Here is a 16191-nt window from a genome sequence, read left to right on the forward strand (position 1 = left end):
CTGTGGACTGTCTTACCAGTCAACTCCTTGAGATGAATACCTTCTCTGGTGGCACCAGTCATGGCAGATCTTCCATATTGATGTATGGTACTCAAACAAAACAAGAAGACCCGATTCCTTTCAGAAGTCTATAGTACAATTACCACTGTAACTTGTTTTGAGTGGTGCGTAACACCTTTCTGTTCTTTACTGTTATTTCAAATACGCCATATTGTTAATTTTAACTATTGCAAACCCTAAGTCAAAAATGTCCAGAGTGGTGAATATTGTCGATTATTATTTTACTAATTTGGCCACAGAGCTTCAGTGCTGGTCAATGTTTCTTCACCATTTTGAAGAATGCCTCTTGAATTATCACCAGTGACATTTAACCGACGACGATGTTCACAACAACTCCACTGAAGTCGTATCGCCGTCGACCATGCGAGAAACTACGTCTAATGCAGTTGTAATTACGTTCAGTACAGACAGGAACCTATCAAAAAAGATGTAAAATTGACATTGACTGCGAATTAGTGTATTTCGTTTTAGGACACAGCCAGTACTTATCTAGTTAATCCAGGCAACCTGTTACATGGGTTAATCAGAATGGACACACGTTTGTTTGTATGTTGTTGAACGTCACATTCAGCAAAGCCCCACTACATTAGGGTAATCTCTGAATAATCCAGTCGGCCAGACATCGAAGTGATTGACAAAATGAGCATCAACCTACGAAATTAAAATACGACCACATTCATTAACCAAGCCAACGAGCCTGACCACCAGATCCTGTCCGTCGCCTCTTGCATGCGTTATTTCCTCTCCATCCGGCACTCTTGAGCATAAATTCAAGAAGAACTCAGGTATAGATTGCCTCAGCTGATAATGAAAAACTCAGTTTGATTTTGTAGAAATATTTATCGTAATTAAGATAAATTTATTTCTGGTAGTACATTTAGTCCAGACGAGCAAAGGTTTCTGAAGGCCTGTTCTAACCCGGATGTTCACGGGAGGCCCTCATTGGAACTATTAGTAGTCAAATCTAAAACACATTGCACATTTGAAGAGGCTCATAAAACAAAGTTACCTGTCACATATGTAAACAATGACCATTAGTTCACATTAAACGCCTGACAGGTAAAAAAACAAACCAAATGGATGTTGAAAAAAAATACGTCGATGACATCTTCGAAAATTCTAGACATGCGCATAAACACCTCATCAATTTCCGAACCTTTAGCGCCGAATTATGGAAACAGGTTTAGACCCGGTTTAAGGGAAATCCCGGTCTAACTGTGAGTTTAAACCTGAACTCAGACATCGATTGGATATTACACGCTGGTACAGGTGAAATTAAGTTTTATTTTTAATATTTTCCGTGTTCATGGATTACCATGCATCTGTATATTATTATATTTACACATAAATTACTCTAGTTTAATATTAACATGATACAAACGGGAAATACGTGAATTGTAAGGGGAGATCACTGTAATATTTTTCTCTGATGTCTTTCAAATCTTCATTTTGTATGCTATAAATACTAGATTTGTTACTGAATAATGAAATTTAAGACAAGAATTATTTTCGGGTTAAACATTGAGGATGAAGAAATCTACATAATTTTATGTGACCGCGTCTGACAAAATAGGGTGAAATGACCAAATTTAATATTTGAGACTTTTGGTGATTTGAAATCAGCATCATCTTAATGACACACACACAAAACTTTATAGAGGTACCACACTTCCTGTTGAAGTTACAGCATGTTTTTGGGGTTTTTTTAGTTTTGTGAAAGGGGAATGACGTTATAAATAAATCAAAATTGCTTGTGCCGCATCTGGCCCTATTTTGTCAGACACGGTCACATATTCAGCTTTATATACCTCAAATTATCGCCTTCCGCTGAGATATCTCCTTGTTCGTCTTGGTCGTCAGCGTCGTCGTCGTCGTCGTCGTCGTCGTCGTATGGGTTGGTCAGTTGTTCAAACTCCCTGGGGATCATACTGATTATTCTATGCGATATATTATACACAAGTCCTTGGGTGATGGCCCCCCGCCAGTTTTTCGTAGTTGCGTAGTTCTCTTTTGGCAGTTAACTTTAGTCGTTTCCATAATTGCTTCAATTTATCTGTTTCAATGTAGATGCCAAAACGACCTTGAAAAGATAACTTAATTCTTCCCCATGCTGTCAATTTGTTTTTTAACGCATGGGCGTCACACCTCTTGTCTTCAAAGATTGACATATTATCCTCAATACACTGGAGAATATACAGCTTGTGTTCCTCAGTAAAGTTTTGTATTCTAGATGCCGTATTGTCTTACCTTGACTTTTGAAACGCTACCGTCATGTACCGCCATGCAACGTATAAAAACGCGGAGTCAAAAACGGAAATAGGACACTGATTATGCGCAAAAACGGTTTACTTTAATGTTTGAAACATTTTTAAAGCGGAAAAAATTAAACTTAAAGTCTGACAATGGAACGTTGTAGCAAATTTAGCAAAACACCAGTCTGGACGAGTTTCATTGTTTCTCAAGTACAGGTGATAACAGGTAAGAGGGGTGTTGCTGAAAGGTGTAACTCAGACCAACCCCCAGGGACGCGCCTGTCAGCTACTCTCCCCCTGTAGTTATTACCTGGATATTGTTCTTGGCAGTGAGGGTGGAAATACGAAACAAGCCGACAAGTGGACTGGAGGGGGAGATTCCTGAACCCACGTCTACTTACAATCAAAGAACAATGACGATTGTGACTTCATAATGATAAGGTTGTGATCGGGGCAATATGAGCTCCACCCAAACATGCTGCACGTGTGTGTGGTATTTACAAACACCTGTTCTGTATGGGGGTAGGTCTTGATTAGGTTTACAAAGGAATTCCATCAGGGGTGTGAGGTGGAAGGTTGTTTGAAATACCACTGAGAAGAGAAGCGTGTTATGAGTGGCTGTGCACAGGTGAGAGAGTATTGTGTCTGAGATACTGGTTGGACATTGTGAGGTGTCATAATTTTGGACACCCGAATAAAAAAGTTGTTTAACAAACGATCATTGTTGTTTACGAGGGGGTACCACTTCCTGGTAGAACAGACAGGTAATCAACAAGCGTGTGCAGTGAAATTTCACACGTGCAACTCGCACACCTGGCTGTTCTACCAGCAAGTGGCCCCCTCATAAAAGTAGCGAAAACAAAATATGGTCCCCTCTTAAAAGTCGGGTGCAAGTAGCAGGCAAATCATCAGAGCTTGTCTGTCGATTTCATGTGACTGTGCATAATTTGGTTCTGTTGCAGTTATTAGATTCTGTGTTAGTAAGCAATTCGTCGGTCTCAAATTAACGGACTGTAAGATGCCGCATCCTCCTCTGCTCTCCCCTGTATCACGACAACACACGGAACTCAACACATGGACCACAGATCGGCAACTTTGCACATTTCCAGTTTTTCAGACCGAGGAATATCGCATTTACTGTTATCTACGAACTTTTGGAAGTTAACCAGTGTTATGAGACAAAAGGTGTTTTGGCAGAGAATTCCCATACATGAATAGAACAATCATGATACCGACCCCCTTTGTAAAGAAATTACGTTTTTGCAAGAAGAGGGATTTGTATCTTTGCCTCATAGCATCTCACAATGTGTTGACTCAAAACAATTTATTTAAACGAAGATAAATAATAAAATAACCAAGCAAGTATTTGCCTGTTGATGATAGGCACGATAGGTGGTCCCCTAAACAGGTGCGTCATGCAAGTCGCGAAAAAGTTCATGGATCAATACTGGAAGAAATGTTCAACAGCCAAGGTCTTGAGCATAAATTACTTAATTGTATTTCTGAAATGTAAAAGAGTCGTGTAATTGTATATAGTACAAATGTAAAAACTTTTATCTTGACATTTATGTCAGCACAACGGAAGGGCTGACAATGTTATTGGGTTTTGAACCTTGTGTGTAAGAACATGTTTGTGTTTTTGTACCATTTTGAACGCTGTTGAATATCAGATACATAACACCATGTTCAGTTAACATATACACTGTTGTGTGTTCAGAGCGAAGACGTGTTACGAGACCTTTGTCTGCTCCTTCAACGACTTGGGTTAAATATATATTTACCTTTCCATCTGGTGTTGATAAAACGGTTCAAATATCAACTGGGCTTACTTGTGTGAAATTTGAATTTTGAGTTTTGTTTTCAGGTAGAATTTACAAAAACATCTATAAATAATTTTAAGAAAACATCGATAATTAGGTTAATTTTCCACTTTCGTCAGTGAACCTACAATTTGTTAAATAACAACCTTCCAATAAACAAACGTGACACCAGTCAGCTTCGCGGAAGTAAGCCAAATGGGATTCATTCATGTTGTCTGTTAATTCTTTTAAGACTCAATTTCACATTCGTCAACTTCCCTACTAAAGTGTTTCACAACAGTTGACATTAAACAGTAAACGACCTTCTGTGAAGATCATTAAAGTCACGTCAAAGGTGATGACTCTCATTTTTTACCTCTACTAAGTGATTCTTGATAAAACAATGACGACAAACAACACAATGTCTCTGGCACAAGCTCCTCGTCTTTGTGACACTATTCATTAATTATTTATCTTTGCAAAACGTTCTGAATTAATTCACTTTTGTCTTTTACAATGGCGCGATTTTACGTAAATTAAGACGCAATGTCTTCTCAACCCTCGATCCTGGTTTATTATCACCACCGCCGATCTTCACTACAGTTGTACTTTTTACAACATCTGACACCAAATTTGCGATTTTCCCCAGTATTTCAGGTTTCAGGTTCCGGAGAGGACAGCACGGCTTGACTTGTAACATTCCGTTAAACATGTAAAAGTTGAAGGGTTAAAAGAGTAAAAACGCTTCACGAGAAATGCTTGTTAAAACCGAAGCATCCCCTTCTCACCTGCCCGGGTTGATGGTGTGAGATTACACTTGAAGAATGGAACCATTGCGTTTCTGAAAGATTTTCTGAGCCATTCTTTCTGAAATTTGATGATCATCCGTCACTAATATTCCTCGGAAATGTCTTAACGGACTTATTGCACTGACGTCCTTGATATAATGGGAGTTTAATGGGTGTCTGTTTTGTTATATGAGAGAATCAGATGAGAAGTAAGGGAATAAGGTGATATGGTTTATTACTGAAATGAAGAGACCTCCATCGGAGACCTCACTTGGCAATACAAGTTCGAGTTTCTCGTCCGCTGAAAGTAAACGGCAGACATTTCGCTATCACTCATAACACGTTCTAACTGTATGCGAATATTTTGTTATGTTAAGTAATAATGACAATCACAGTGAGTTCAGTAAGCTCATCCTGCATGGAACAACAGCATGAGTATGAATATAATTGTATTAGTACGTTTACGATCTTAGTGGGTGTGGACAAATGCCTGACATAATCTGGGCAGCTCTGTATCATAGTCCTTGATGCATATCCACATGTGCTCTTGGAGAGACATCGTGAGCATGCACAGAGAAACATTACTTGGCTATGCAATAGGTGACGTGTGTAAACGTGATAAGCTTTTACGGAACCATTTGTTGATAAATACTTTCCCTAAACTTAACACGAATAACCAAACCGATATTGCTTTGAAATAGTCGTATTCATTTGGCACTTAATGTGAACACGGAATCTCAAGAAGTACCGCTCCGTGTCCAGTAGCTAGTTCCTGTACACGATGATGTAGATGGATGTGATGTATGTAACTGTACTGGATGTACGATGATGTGATGTACACTGTCGGATGTCGATGATGTGATGTACACTGTACTGGATGTAGATGATGTGAGGTACCCCGCCGATATATACTGGAATATTGCTATGATGTGATGTAAACCAAACGTAGTGTGATGTACATGATGTGTGATGTACACTGTCAGTGATGTATGATGATGTGATGTACACTGTACTGGTGGTGATGGTACACAGGGTGATGCGGGGATGACTTTATCTTTGAATCTGGACCAAGCTGAAGGTGGAGCTTGATGGTTGATGTGTGATGGATGCAATACAACGAAGCATGTGGTGATGAAGGCTGTTTTGGCCGTGGAAAAATAATATATCTGACTGACAAATTGGTAGAAAACATCTGTGTAGAAAGTTGTACATGTTCTAACATTTTGACACTCGGATGAATAGGTGAGATTTGTGCAAGGGACCACACTGATCTGTTTGTAAAGCTCGACACGGAAAAGATTATCCTGCGTTTGACCTTGTCCTCTTTCAACAAACTCTCGTCTGGAAATAAGACTAAAAAAATAAAATAAAAATAAAATCTCGTCTGTTACGTCTGTCCCGGGGTCAAGGCACTCCACGGAATGTACCCCTGGTGCACCTTTCTGTATATCACGATAATCCACGAGATTCCCCGAGATGTCAGTGCAGTGGCAGAAGATACTTGACTTATAGTACCGATAAGGAGAGCATGTTCCTTCCCCGAGCATGAACACATCTGAGATGAGATCAAGCCCCACATGCAACAACAGGCTACGATGTCTGACGTGTCTGACGTGGATATTTATGTTTGTATCCAACACACAAAGAGATGAGGTGAAGTGAAATGTTCAAAATGATTACGACATGCATGCATGCAGTCTAATTGACCATAGCCCGTTTGGGAGCAGCCTTTTGACTTTCAAAGATGTGTGTCTGTGTGTGTATATGTTCTATGCTTTGAGTTCAGCATTTAGTTATTGCCCAGTTTCTGAATTATTGTCTGATTTAATTTCTTTTTTTCTATTTTTTTTAACACAGAACTGTATTCTGTGTACACATGTCTCAAAACCGAGGCAGAATACCTTTTATTTTCGTGAAGCAGTACCAATTTCTAAGGACACATTCGCATGAAAATCAGAAGTTGTTTGGGTCGCCTCTTGCAGCAAGCTTCAATCACTTGAACCCTATTACACCTGGAATTCCCACAGGCAAGTTATCTGATATTTTAACGCATGTTTCTCTAATTTTTATTTTTACCTAAAACTTCAAACGGACGATCCAAGTTAATGAACACTGAGGTGGAACGGCTTCATTCAGTCAGATGACATCAACATGGCGTCACATCAAACGGTACAGTTTTCTTTTTTGTGATATTCCAAACAATGCGTCATCTCATCACGTCATGGTTAGGGAAATAAATGTCGTATTCGGCCATGGGTGGAGGGAAGATTAAAGGAGCCGTCAACAGTTAATGCACACTAAACGAAACCTAGACACACTTTATTTCCAAATTGGTATATGGTTTGTTGGTCGCTTTGGCTGTTCCCCCATTGCAAACAGACAACTGGGAAGTCCAACAGTGCCAGCGTCAGAGCGGAACTCTTATTCTGTCTCTGCTATCTTTAAATCGTCAATTAGCGATTCCTCACGGGGATTCCCCTCTTCCTCCGTACTTGTTCCGTCCATCAGAGATAGGACATAAATGGCGTGTTTAGGAAAGTCCCCGCCCGACGCCATTACAAAAGTGAGTGAGTGAGTTTAATTTTACGCCGCACTCAGCAATATTCCCATTACAAAAGAGACTGTCGTCCTAATGTAATATACTGTGAACGTGCAGCAGGAATGGTCTTTAATAATGTTATATCATGATTGTATATTGCTGAGGAGGGCGGTGGGGTAGCCCAGTGGTTAAAGGCTTCGCTCGTCACAGCGATTCCTGTCACATGGGTACAATGTGTGAAGTCCATTTCTGGTGTCCCGCACCGTGATATTGCTGGAAAATTGCGAAAAGCGGCGTAAAACTAAATTCACTCATTGCTAGGATGGGGGTAAAATAATTGTCTGAGGGGCCGAACTCGCTATGGTGAGTTGCTTCTCCCTGTCTGGCAGGGTCGTTGTTATAACTGACCGTTATGTTTTAACAGTGAGTGAGTGAGTTTACTTTCAGGCCGCTCCCAGCAATATTCCAGCTATATGGCGGAGGTCTGTAAATAATCGAGTCTGGGCTAGACAATCCAGTGAACAACATCATGAGCATCGTTCTAGGCATTTGGGGTACGATGACATGTGTCAACCAAGTCAGCGAGCCTGACCACCCGATCCTGTTAGTCGCCTCTTACGACAAGCATGGGTTGCTGAAGATCAATTCTAACCCGGATCTTCACGGGTTGTTGTTAACAGCGTCATATACAGAACTTGAAAGAAAAATATAGAAACATTCTTGAGCAAGACAAGATGCATTCATTTCTCAAAATGGCACATTTTATAAAGATAATGAACGACAAATTATGTGAACAAATCTTAAAATATTTTCCCTTCGGAAGACACAAAATTAACGACACAGTTGTATATTGTAGATGTTTATAGATTTCAACAAGTTATTGTTTCAATTAGACTCACATTCACACGACTCGACAGATATATGTTAAATAAGCATTGTGAAATCCAAACGCATGCACTCTCCCCTTTGCAGTACAATTATTTGTTGGAATTTTAGTCCTGCCAGGCTGCCATAACTTTAGTGGTGAGCGGTGCATCGTGGTCTCTGTGCAGCTCGTGCAGCTCGTGCAGAGGTGGCAGGTCACGTGACCTAGAGGCGTCAGTGCAACGCCAAGATACAACCGTCTGTCACAAGACCACCAAAATGTGTCCCACATCTGTTACAGGTATGAATCTTTACAATTCCTTTAAAAGATTAAAATAGGTGTACACTATATACTGCATAACAAGAAAAGCTTAGCCTTGTGTTCCACTCATCGCACGGCCATTCGAAATTAGTTCCTGATTTGTTTGTTGTGCTTGTGTGCATGTACACACAAAGGCAATGTTCCAGCTGTGTCAGTTTGTCAGTTTGTATGTGAATAATCCAGTCTGGACCAGATAAACTAGGGGTTGCTATTATGAGCAAGGTAATGATCAACCCGAGGCTGAATATCCGTTCCATTTAGACGCCGGGCGGTAGGGTAGCGTGGTGGTTAAAGCGTTCGCTCGTCACACCGAAGATCTGAAGATCTGTACAATGCGTGAAGCCCGTTTCTGGTGTCCACACACACACCCCACACCCCACCCCGTGATATTGCTGGAATATGGCTAAAAGCGCATAAAGTGCATAGAGATGTAAATCTTTGATCTATCAGAAAAACTGTGTGTGGCTACTTGTCAAAATTATAACCGTTTTCAGGGAGATATGGTTCCTGACACACAGTCTGCTAGAGGTCTGTTTGAAGATGGAGTCTGAATTTGAAGTCTGTTTGCAGTGACAACGTACCGGTGAATTCACCAAAAATGGAGATACATGTATGAAATAAATTAGAATCAACCATATTACCTTAAACTATTGGTATGTATTACAAGGGGTAAGCGCAGTAGTTGGAACAGTGAAACAATGTGTGACGCGAGCGTTACCTTTGACCAACCCTTCTTCTCTCGGTGTTTCATTTAATGTGCATTCACCTTTGTAATACAAACCAATAATACCGATTTCAAACTATGATCGTTTGTTAAACAACTTTTATCCTAAGTTGAATAAATTTCTGAGATTTAAATTTTCAAATGGCAAGGTAAAATTATGAGGATTTGCAATCTTAATTTCACTTTATTTGATTTACTTTTCCGTTTAAAGTGAAAATCGGTACGTTTTCACTGCAAACAGACTATAACGTTGGGTACAATGTGTGAAGCCCTTTTCTGGTGTCCCCCGCCGTGATATTGCTGGAATATTGCTAAAAGCGGCGTAAAATATAAACATTAAAACGATTAATGAATGAACATTTTTTGGACAAAACATGTGTGTTTCAGTAAATAACATATAAACATTAAAACGATTAATGAATGCACAGTTTTTGATTAGTTGTATTTCCGAGAATATGTCCCACACTGTCCATGCAGCAGGGACGGTACACATAAGGTAGCCAAGATGTACAAGCGTTCGTTCGTCACATGGACGGTTTGAGTTTGATTCCCCGCATGAGTACAATGTGTGGAGCTTCTTTCCTTTGTCAGTCTCCGTGATATTGTTGTAATATTGGTTAAACGGCGTAAAACTAAACTCTCACTATTTCAGAAATAAATCTAATACTGTCCATGTAGCAGGCTCGGTAAGGGTGGCCCTGATGTCACAGCGTTCGTCATTTGGGTTTGATTCCCCACATGTGTACTGTGTGGATCGTGTTTCCGTTGTCAATCGCTGTGATATTGCTAAAAGCGGCATCAAATCATATTCACCTACCATACACAAAACCCTAGTGTCGTTGTGTGTTCTCATACATATCCAGTTCCATGCAAACCCGTTGTGGCTATACCCAATATACGCCTGTCACAGAGCATCGCTGACTGGCCTGAGGAGACGTGGTGAAACCCAGTCAGTGTTTCATCGTGGTTTAGTCATGGGGCGCTTCCAATAACTCCAGCATCCATCATTCTTCGTGCCAAATTTCCTGCTTTTTGCTCGTTACATGTGAATGTCACAGAAATGTCCTCTGAGATTTCAGGAGAAAAAGCACCTCTACATGTGCAGCCGTTTGTTACGCCATGCCTCAGTTGTGACCGTTTCGTGTAATTGTGCATTTTCCAAGTTTTTCCCTCTCTGTAGAACGTTTTTCCCCACAAATTGACAAAAGGTTTAACGGGATAACAGGGGACAATCTGCACTCTGTTTGTCTGTTTGAGCATTTACTATAAAGATTAAACTCATTTGGATTGAATTATTTACGTCTCGGAAACTCAGAACAAAATGAAGGGAGAAGAATGTCAAAGATAGCGGAATAATGAAGCGACTGTGAAATCGTAGTTTAAAAACAGGGACACGTGTTGTTGTAGCCCCATTGTCGCGAGGTGGTCTGGGTGACGCACCTTTAGGGGGCGTCTCAAAACATTTTTGATGCAGATGTGGTAGTTGATAAACGTATTCGCTCGTGAGGTCATAGACCCTTCCCATTGTTAGTGGTTATACTGTGTGAAGCTCATCCTTGGAGTTCCCAGTTGGGATATGGCTGGAATAACACTAAAAGCAGCGTAAAACAACTCGGTCCCGACATATTGTTCGCATTATCGTTGTCTGATGTCTATAACCCTGTAAGATGTATTCGTCTGTATGGGGGGCGGTGGGGTAGCCTAATGGTTAAAGCGTTGGCTCGTCACGCCGAAGACCCGGGTTCGAATCCCCACATGGGTACAATGTGTGAAGCCCATTTCTGGTGTCCCCCGCCGTGATATTGCTGGAATATTGCTAAAAGCGGCGTAAAACCAAACTCAGTCAGTCAGTCAGTCGTCTGTATGGTGACTAAGTTCAAAGTTGAGTTGCTAAGATCTTTCCAGGTACCAATGGTCCTGGGTTCTAATCCAGGCCATTTTTTCCAGGTTTTTTAACGCGCATGAAAATGGCAAGTGTCAGATCCAGCAGTAGGAAGTTCACTTGGATGTTGTGAGAAACACATGAGCATCAATTAAGCATCACTTGAATCCAAAGACAATTCTCAAAAGTATGGTCCAAACCGGAGATACCTAGCGCTTCTAAGGTGTTGTAGTATATTTCCAGATCTCCCTCTCTCCATCTACACAACAGCCATGAAGACGTCGGAGTCAGGACACGTGACTTGCAGCTGAATAAGGTAATTAAAACACATTTCACCAAGTTTGTCTAGATGCTCACTAAACATTCCCATATAAGGAGGGGAATTGGGGAACCTTGTATCGAAAAATTACTACGTCATGACAGTCACCTCTTATGACATGCATGGGTTGCTGAAGACCAATTCTAAACCGGATCTTCACATTTTAACATTCGTGGCTCACTCGCTCTGTTCTCTGTCGTCGTCATATGGGCGAAGAGGCAACGGGCAATGTTAAATGTAAATTCGTACACACTTTCTTCAAATGAATTTCTTGTTTGAACTCAAGTCTAACCTCTAAACAGACATATACAAATGTAAAGTCCTTTATATAGGTAGAATGGTGTTGAGATGGTCCCAAACTCAGGCGTTACACAGTGCTCACTGCGCGATAAAAGTTCCGAGACGGTTAATGTAGCATGAAGCGTTATACGACATGCACCACACGTCACTGGACTTGCCACGTGATCACGATAACTTGGCCACACGCCAATTGTCATAAACATGTCTGTCAAGTATTGACGAAGACTGATTTTTAAATACAGTCGACTCTCAGCTGTCGTCTTAAACTGTTATTTTGCACTCGCTGTAGTAAAAAGAGCGGTAATTGCTAACTAGAGGGTCGTATTTGTTTCCAACGAATACATTGGGGAACAGAGGGAAGGGTTGGGTTGTTCCGTCACAGTCTGTTGCAGAGCACAACTCAAATCACGTTGAACATATTTATGCGAGCACACACACCATCCTGTGTGCTGAGGTCAGGCTTTATGAAAAATCTTCAATTACATTCATTCATATTGTTCGTTTGCTACAAGCTCAATTTTCCTCAGAATGTATTTGTTTTTAAATTTGATAATTAAGTTACACAATTACACATTTCTTCGTCATGGCATATGGCAGTGTGCTGTGTCAAAATATGTAGTTTAAAAATCAATTTTGAATTAACTGAAACACTTTGAAAACTCGAGTTTATCATACATTGCTAAATGGCCGCAAAGGTCAAACGAAGTTCTGGGTATTGAGGCATGAGACAATCAAACACAACGACGTCGTAGGATTGCAGATGATATTGGTATAGTATACTGATTAAAAATCCTTATTTAGAGCTGAAGTTGACTGTGCGTTTTCAGTGTTCAGTATGTGCTGCCGACAAAACATAATGCACTGATACATTCAAGTTCAAAAGAGGATGGTAAAGGGAGCACCAGTTTGGAAAATCTTTACATGATTCATATACAGGTTGGGGCGGTGGGGTAGCCCAGTGGTTAAAGCGTTCGCTCGTCACGCCGAAGACCCAGGTTTGATTCCCCACATGGGTATAATGTGTGAAGCCAATTTCTGGTGTCTCCCGCCGTGATATTCCTGGAATAGTGCTAAAAGTGACGTAAAACTTCACTCACTCACTCACTTCGTCCGACCAAACACGAGCTAACGAGACATGTTAAACATTATTGCCATCAAAATTAGGCTTCATACGAGATAATTGACGTCTGTGGGATGAAAGTAAGGTTTGATGGTGGTTCCAGCGTTTCATGACTTTTAAATGAGTACATCAAAGGAGCCAGGTGATGCTCCACCGCCACGGTGTGACGCTGTAATGACGGCGTAATACGTCGGCCCCACGTCGACCATACATCAATTGGGTAATTCATTACCGTGACATGTAATCAGTTTGTGGGGAACAAATGACGCTGGTCGTCCGTGTTACGGGTTTAAAGAAGATAACAAAATAAGGTGGTCAGATACAGAAGTTTCTTTTGGGTCTGAACGAGGTGTCCATTCAGCCGCGACGTCGTAGCCATGTCCTGTTCCACTTGGACAATCCGACATCCATTGATCACTGAAAGGAACCGCTTTGAGCAAGCCAATATTTATCAGACAATGAAACCGATCAGGTTATACGACATCCATACAAAGCACACTTTACAACTAACGGGCCAAAACTTCAGGAAATGACAGGTTTAATATTCCTGAACCCTTCTAAAGACAAATACGGACTTGAATCGGATTATCCATAGCATGTAGAGCAGTCGTCTAGCTCCCATCAAATAATTTGGTAATACTGAGCAAGAAGTGAGATTTCTATTGGAATCTCTTAAAGATCAATATGGAATCCAAAAATAACTTTTTAAATGAAATTGTATGACATGCCGTTTTAACACTGAAGAGCACATGTGTTCGGACTCGTCTCTATATCACGGCAAATGATATCAAAAGTAATCGTTGTTCCGTGTTTAAAACTACAATAATTATGGTGTTTCGTCGCATATGAGTTAGATTAAGTTCAAAATTTGAACGAAAAATTTGGTCTGAAATCTTGCAATTTTTACACTTCAGAATATGGAAGTTGCTGCCCATCAACTTTCGGTTTGGTTTGGACAGATTACCAATTGTGGGCCCTGCAACTATCCGATCCGATGATCCCAAAAGAAAATCGAGTTTCTGAGTTTTACTTTGCAAAAGTGTGGTGTTCTGCATTACTTCGGACTTTCCTCCCACATTTAACAGGCACTTGATGACACGAATAAAACTACTGTTCATATCAAGTTGCACACAGCAAGACGAGACCGTTAAATTCTGGCCATTCTGTCCTTGGCTGGCACACCGAAAATAATTGTTTGTTGTTTAATGTCGCGCCCAGCATGAGTCTAGATATATGACGGCGGTCTGTAAATAAACAAACCTGGACAAGACAATCAAGTGATTGACATCATGAGCATGCATCGATCTATCGACATGCATCAACCAAGCCGGCGCGTCTGACCACCCGATCCCCTTAGTCGCCTTTACGACAAACATTTACCTCTTTCGAAAAGCATGTGTTGCTGAAGGTCACTTCATAGAACTGATGTAGTGGCTTTAATCCAACTCATTCGTAAGTTCTGGTTACATGTCTGCTCAAGTCCCGAACATCATTCACTTCACACAGCAAATATACTACACAAAGTACATTACGGACCCCAGTTTTTCCCTATTACTGAAGTCAGTCAATAATATGAATGTCCTTAATATCTTTTGAGTAGCATGTAAATATTACCTTTGAACATGTAACTTGATCTTGTTTTGACTTCGCCATAACATTATTCTCTGAAGTGGGATATTTGACCATGGCGCATTCATTCCCAATTATCGTCTTACTGTTTGATCGATGGCTGTTTACGTTTTATCGTTCAGACGAAACATGTAACGTTTGAACTGCTGCCTTGATCTATTTGATATCTAACCGAAGAATTTCAACTTTCATAGTTTTTGTATATCAATCCTGCGTCAGGCTTCGCGTTATTAAGGTTTAATTGCAAAGGGAGGACAGTGGGGATAGCTTGACATTTTGAAAATACAAAACATGTCAACTCGACCGAACTCATCAGGTTCATAAAATAGAACCTGAAGTTACTTTGACCTGACTGTTGAAGTAAACTTTCGGTAATAAATACCCTCCCTGTTATTAAATCTGCGGTTCATCCCTTGACTTGAGTAGACTTCGACGATATTAACCAACGATTATAAAATATTGTATGGATATTATCAAGGATGAAGCACGCGATCCTGCAATATCAAAGATACAAGTTAATCTGAAATTCTCCTAAATGGACCAGCGTGTAGAAGACTTCACTGCATGAAGTTACGTTAATGAGAAAATGCTTCCTTTGAACATTTCTTTTTCAGGCATTGAAATGTACATGTTTAACGTTCATATCAAGATACGAATTACCATCTCTGATCATCTCCACTAATTATCCCTGGCATAGAACCGATCTCTCGTCTTCCTTAATTCTCCCAACATTTGGCGCCGGAATGACGAGTGTCCTTGTTGTTTTTTTTGTTTATACGTACATGTATGTTCTTCCAATGATTTGATTGCAGTAATAAATCCGACCGTGATCTCCCACACTTTCATGTTGTCAGTTAACGTTGGACATCTCTGGGAACTGACATGGTTATTGTCATGTCATAAACATCAATTAGTTGCGTCAGATTTCAGATGGCAGACCGTAGATGTCATAAATGATTGCAGGTTAGAACTGAAGTGGAACTTTTGAAGGATATTATGGTTTCATTACATACAGGAAAACGTTTGTCCACTTTAATTACTGTCGTGAAATACAACAACTAAAGTACTTAAAGGCAAGAATTTTATGGATGTCAACTTCTTTATTAAGAAGGGTCACGACGTTTCGAAGTATATTCTTAGTCCTTCATCAGGTGAATGAAATAATTAGGAACAGCCAGCTATATATGTACATGTTAAAACAACAACAGTTATTCATCCTTACACACTCTAAAACCTCAGTATTCTGGCATGTGATCGATAAATATATTGTTTGTTCTCATGGTCGGAGTGGTGCTTTAATACATAATGCTTCCTACTCGTATCTTGTGTGACCCTTCTCGAAAAGATTTCCACCATATCTGTCCAATATTTCCACCATATCTGTCCAATATTTCCACCATATCTGTCCAATATCAAGTCTTTCTTTGTTGTTTAACGCTGTATATTAAGCTACATTCCAGCTCTATGGCGGCTGTCAGCCAAGTCAGCAAGCCTTTGACTCCCGATTCCGTTAGTCGTGCCTTACAACAAGCATGGGTTGCTGAAAACCAATTCTAACCAGAATCTTCACGGGTAGGTTTATGAAGGTGACGT

At 40.4% G+C, this 16191-nt stretch overlaps 1 long non-coding RNA gene across 5 annotated transcripts in view; it reads left to right on the plus strand.

Annotated features, from left to right (window-relative positions):
* The first annotated feature begins 8414 nt into the window (after positions 1-8414).
* The window catches only part of LOC124283443, a 67916-nt gene continuing 60139 nt past the window's right edge, over positions 8415-16191 (plus strand). For all 5 annotated transcript variants that reach the window (XR_006900345.1, XR_006900348.1, XR_006900346.1 and 2 more), the window contains exons 1-2: positions 8415-8603; positions 11474-11546. This is a non-coding gene — a long non-coding RNA (uncharacterized LOC124283443). The remainder of the gene's footprint in view (positions 8604-11473; positions 11547-16191) is intronic.

The sequence above is a fragment of the Haliotis rubra genome, unplaced genomic scaffold (assembly GCF_003918875.1).
Source record: "Haliotis rubra isolate DU_JTF1 unplaced genomic scaffold, ASM391887v1 Scf316, whole genome shotgun sequence".
Lineage (NCBI taxonomy): Eukaryota > Metazoa > Mollusca > Gastropoda > Lepetellida > Haliotidae > Haliotis > Haliotis rubra.